This window comes from Helianthus annuus, chromosome 1 (genome assembly GCF_002127325.2).
Source record: "Helianthus annuus cultivar XRQ/B chromosome 1, HanXRQr2.0-SUNRISE, whole genome shotgun sequence".
Lineage (NCBI taxonomy): Eukaryota > Viridiplantae > Streptophyta > Magnoliopsida > Asterales > Asteraceae > Helianthus > Helianthus annuus.
In genome coordinates this window covers 27,314,658-27,320,737 of record NC_035433.2, presented here as the reverse complement: position 1 = coordinate 27,320,737, position 6,080 = coordinate 27,314,658, and positions in this window count along the sequence as shown.

Here is a 6,080-nt window from a genome sequence, read left to right as displayed (position 1 = left end):
AACAAAAAGCATCGAAAGCTAGAAACTCACATGGTCCAAGGGGGTCCACGAAGACCATGAAAGAACTATAACAAGCGCACGCAAGACGATTCTTGGCGCGAAAGACAAGTTGCTTTCCCCATAGTAAGAGGAGGTCCAAGAGAGAGAAGGCCTATAGTCATATCTGGCGTAATCGGTCACTACCAAACCGACTACATTTTCATTGATCCAGGGAGCCCCGCAGATATCATCTACGAACAATGCTTCAATCAATTTGACCAAGAAGACAAAGCGCGCTTGGAACCAGTAGATTACCCACTAACTGGTTTCTACAACGAAGCCGTTTTTCCTCTCGGCCAGATATCGTTCCCGGTGCTGCTCTCGGACGGAAGAAATTCAAGAACAGAGGAAGTCACGTTCATGGTGCTACCCGCACATTCAAGACATGATATCCTTTTGGGAAGAGAATCCCAAGGAGATTTTAGTATGATTTGCTCTGGACCACATTCAGCTGTTGGGTTCCCAACAGAGACAGGGGTAGCAATAATTTACGCAAGCAAAGAAGTCTTGGCAACAGACGAAATCAGGCCAGCAAAAGAAAGCAAATCTGCACCATGCGCAGAAGCTGAAAAATGGGTACTGAACAACAAATACCCAGAACAAACTGTCACCCTGGGTCTAGCAATGTCCGATCCCACACGCGCAGCGCTAAAAAAGTTGTTATTCGAGAACATGGACGTATTCGCCTGGACACCGGCCGATATGGTTAGTGTTCCACGGCACATAGCAGCGCACAGGTTGAAAGTTTCCGAAAATGCCAAACCGGTGGTACATACAATGCGTCATCTGGGAGATATAAAACATGACACCATGCAAGAGCATATCACAGAGTTACTAAACGCTGGCATCATCAGAGAAGTTCGTTACCAAACATGGGTAGCAAGCCCAGTCATGGTTCCTAAAGGAAATGGCGGGTGGAGAATGTGTGTTGATTACAAGGATTTAAACAAGGCATGCCCGCGTGATTGTTATGCTTTACCAGAGATTGACGAAAAGATCGATTCCTTAGCATCGTTCAGGTGGAAATGCTTCCTCGATTGTTATAAAGGATACCACCAGGTGCAGATGGCTATCCAAGACGAGGATAAAACTGCATTTCGTACACCAACAGGGTTGTACTGTTATACAAAAATGCCCTTTGGTTTAAAGAATGCAGGCACAACATACCAGAGACTGATGAACGAAACGTTCAGCGACGCTATCGGCAAATACATTGAAGTATACATGGATGACCTGGTCATCATGAGTAAAGAAGAGAGTATGATGCTGGTAAACATTCAAAAAACGTTCGACACATTGCGTGGGGTGAATATCAAGCTAAATCCAGCGAAATGTTCCTTTGGCATGGAAGAAGGAAAGTTCCTGGGTTTCATTGTTACAAGGATGGGTTTAAAGTCAATCCTGAAAAGGTGCAAGCGATCGAGTAGATGCCTTCACCGTTGATGATCAAGGAAATGCAGAAGTTGGCCGGACGGTTAGAAGCACTCAACCGTTTCCTCGCCAATCAAGCAGCTAAATCTTTTCCATTTATCAAAACACTCCGCAACTGCATGAAGAGTCAATTCCAATGGACTCCGGAAGCCGAGCACGCAATCCGAGAAATGAAAGACTGTCTCATACGACTGCCAACACTAACAGCACCAATTAAGGGCGAGCCCCTAGTAATGTACCTCTTAGCGTCAAAAAAAGCAGTAGGAGCAGTTTTACTCGTAGACCGACAAGGCGTACAGACACCAGTCTGTTATGTGTCTCGCACCTTGAATGATCCAGAAACAAGGTACGCCATAATGGAGAAGATGGTCTTGCATTGATTCACGCATCAAGACAATTGCGCAGGTACTTCGCTAACCACGTCATTCACGTCTTAACAAATTATAACATCGGCAACATCCTCGCAAGACCCGAGATATCCGAAATATTGGCAAAATGGGCCTTAGAACTAGGAGGCCACAATGTGGTTTTTAGACCAAGGCCAGCAATTAAAGGTCAGGTGTTGGTCGATTTCATGACAGAAGTGCCCGATGATAAAGACAGAGAATGCAAGGCAATGGAAAGAGCTGAAAGGCAACATTCGGAAGAACCATGGCTATAGTATACAGATGGCACGTCCAACGAAGACGGCGCAGGCGCAGGACTTAGGCTGGTAAGTCCAGAAAAACATGAATTCACATACACTATCCGGTTAGACTTCAAAAGCATGAACAATGAAGCCGAATATGAAGCCTTTCTTGCTGGTTTGAGGTTAGCAATCAAGATGGGAGTCAAACACATTGAGGCACATGTGGACTCCATGTTAGTAGCAGGGCAGATCAATGGCCAGTACGATGCCAAAGGAGATGTGATGGCGCTATACCTAGACCAAGCAAAAGCATTGCTACAGAACTTCAATTCCTACAAGGTGCACCATATCAACCTAAGCAAGAATAAACCAGCAGATGCACTAAGTAAACTCGCATCCACCAGTTTCCAGCACCTGGCCAAGGATGTGCGCATTGAAGTTCTAAGCAATCCATCGGTACCGCTAAGGCAAGTGAGCGTTATTCAACTGGGAACGACGTCTTGGATGACTCCGATAATCATGTTTCTCCAGTCTGGAATATTACCCGAAAACAAAGCTAAAGCAAGGAAAATACAGTACAAGTCCGAACATTACCAGATGGTTGACAGGATATTGTACAGGAAATCGTACCTCGGGCCGTTGTTGAGATATGTCGATCCAGAAGATGTAAACTACCTGATTCACGAAATACATGAGGGCATCTACGGCATTCACGCCGGCCCAAGAATGGTAGTAGCGAAAGTAATGAATGTCGGGTATTACTGACCTGGAATGCATCTAGACGCGGTAAAGGTCTTGAGGAAATGCAGCAGTTGTCAGAGACATGCCCCGGAAACGTTACGCCCAAAAACTGAACTAGTCCCCGTAACAACGGTGTGGCTGTTTCAGCAATGGGGGATAGATATGGTTGGTCCTTTTCCAGAAGCCCCAGGAGCAGTAAAGTTCATCATAGTCGCGGTAGACTATTTCACAAAATGGGTGGAAGCAAAGGCGCTGGCATCAACCACATCTACCGTAGTGCGAAGGTTCATCTGGGAACAAATAATTTGTCGATTCGGGCTGCCTCTGAGAATCATCACTGATAACGGAACAAATTTTGCTACAGAAGATCTACAAAGTTGGTTCAAGGAGCTGCATATAGAGCACACCTTTTCCTCGGTTGCGCACCCGCATGGAAACAGTCAGTTTGAAGCGGTGAACAAGAGTATTGTAGATGGTATCAAGGCACGGCTGGGAACGCAATGAAGAGGCTGGGTCGACGAGCTACGCAGCATACTATGGGCCCATAAGACGATGCCAAAAACAAGCAACGGAGAAAGACTGTTCAGTTTAGTCTATGGGTCCGAAGCCGTGATACCAGCAGAGATTGGGCTGCCATCGCCAAGAATGCTCTCCATGAACATGATCAACAACGAAGAAGAAAGGAGGTTGGACCTAGATCTTCTGGAAGAAAGAAGAGAGATGGCGGCAATTAATGAAGCGAAATACAAAACCAAACTGTAAAAATACTATAACACTAAGGTCCGAATTTGCACGTTCAACCTCGGAGACTATGTCCTAAGGGACAACGAGGCGTCCAACGCCGAGAAACCGGGAAAATTAGCTCCCAAATGGGAGGGACCTTATGTTATAGATGAAGTCCTTGGAAAGGGAGCGTACAAGCTACGCACACTGGAGAACAAAGAGGTCCCAAGAACTTGGAATTCTCAGCAACTAAGAAGATGTTACATGTAGACGGTCGAAATTTATCTTACTTGTAATGGCCGCGCGCCAACACATTTAACTCTAATACAAGAAGTGTTGGGTATCTTATCTCATGCGAATTTTTGTTACAACTGCATATATTACATCGGGCATACACGAAAAATCAATGGCACAGACATAGGAAACGTTGTAGACCTCCAAGGCTCGTCACAACCAAGTGCGCAGCCGGGTCAAAAACACAACTAAAGCCTATCACGCCAAATAATATTTCGTGCCCACATAAACACGAAAGCATCGAAAGCACGGTAAAACAAACATTGTAAGGCCCCCAAAGCTGAACACAGCTGGGTCAACACAATAACCTGTAGATCGATCACTTCGTACACACGAATCAAACCATGCGCTTAACGACAGAACAAACGTTGTAGAGTTTTCTGAAGCATAACACAAAACAGTGTAACGCTAAGACAACTAACACAGCATAACCTGTCAGCGCCATCATTCAGTCATGATACATAATCAAAGTAATTACACATGCACATATTGTAACGATAGCAAATTCACAGCAAATAACAAGCAAAACCTACAGATAGCATAAAACATAAATCAAATGTAACAAAATGTTAACAGACATGTCAACCATGAATAAATGGATCATGAAGCTTAAGGTAATTTGTTTACGAAATTATTAGATGGTTACAAGGCTATCAAGCCCATACACGGCACGCAGGCCGGAAACCTTCATTCCTGGTGGCTAGTGCCGGCACCCCCGGCTTCACGATCTTCATCGCCAAGAGCTTTCTTCAGCAGGACAATACCGTTAGGTTTTCGAGACAATTTCCCAGTAGCCTTGACAACACCAAATTCAAGAGATTCAAATTCTTGTCGCATCTCAGCATAGTGAGCAGCATAGTCAATTTTGTACAATTCAAAGTTTTTCAACGGTTCCTTTGCCTCAGCAGCTGCCCTTCCTTCAGCATAGTCTTCTTTACGACAATGAGCATACGTGTTGGTGCACTACATCTGCTGATTACGTCTTGTATCGAGTCATAGTCTTAGATTGTTAGATCTGGGCACGAAATACGAGAAATGTGGAATTGTATAGATTTGGATTGTTAGGGTTGCTTTTATGGCCCATTAGGTTTTAGGGTCGCTCGAACGGATATGTCTGGTCCGCTCAAATGTCATATCTTGGATCGCTCGAATGGCAACCAGCTTGAACCGCTCGAGTGACAATCTTGTCTGGACCGCTCGAGTAACTACTTGGACCGCTTATTGGGCCTGTCCAATAAGCGGTTCCAGAACTCTATATATACCTTAGGGGCGATCTCAGTTGTAACGTTTTGTCGAATCTCGTAGCGAAGTGCTGCCGGATCGAGAACTGATTGTAATTGCTGTCAAATCAATATAGAAAGAGTTTAAAGTGAATCGCAAGCTATTCCTACGTTGATTACTTGTTTTCCGCACCTGTAATTGACGAAAACGCCTCTGATCGACTCATTCGGGTCGCGATACGATCCTACAATTGGTATCAGAGCTTCAGGAGGAGGAGTTCTGCAGAGAATAGCTGAAAATCGTCAAAATTTCTGTCTTCTACACCTTCTTTTTCAGATTCAGACACTTTCAAAGGTCGAAATTTGCTGAAAATCTCAGGGATTGTGCACGATAGTATAGATACAAACCCTTGAAAGTTTGGAGCCAAAATTCGAAGTAAAAACAGGTCCGATTGGTTGAATCGCTTATTTGGACTTCGTGTGAACCGTTCGACTGGACAGTTTTGGACCGCTCGTTTGGACGTTGTTTGAACCGCTCATTCGGTCGATTGTGGATCGCTTATTCGATCGAGTGACCTGGTCCGCTCCAAATTAACTCAGTTGGACCACTCGTATAACACTTTGTGAACCGCTCGTACAACATTTTGTGAACCGCTCGATCAGACAAGTAGTTGGACCGCTTATCTGGAATATTATTGGACCACTCATTTGAACAAGTCAAGCCCGCTTATTTGGACACATCCGTACATCCGATTCGCTCATTTGATCTTATTGGACCGCTTTTGTGACATTTTGATCATCTAGTCCGCTTTTGTGTACAGTTGACATCCTCAGTTCGCTTTTAAGACTGTTTGAAATATTTTTCGAAAATTTAATAATGGACGAGGATTTTTATAATGCGTTCGCTACTCAAAGTACCCCAATTACCGCTATTCAAACCACAATGCTAGAAAACGAAACAGGGACGATGCAAAAACCTCCCAAACTAATGAACATCGAAGAAT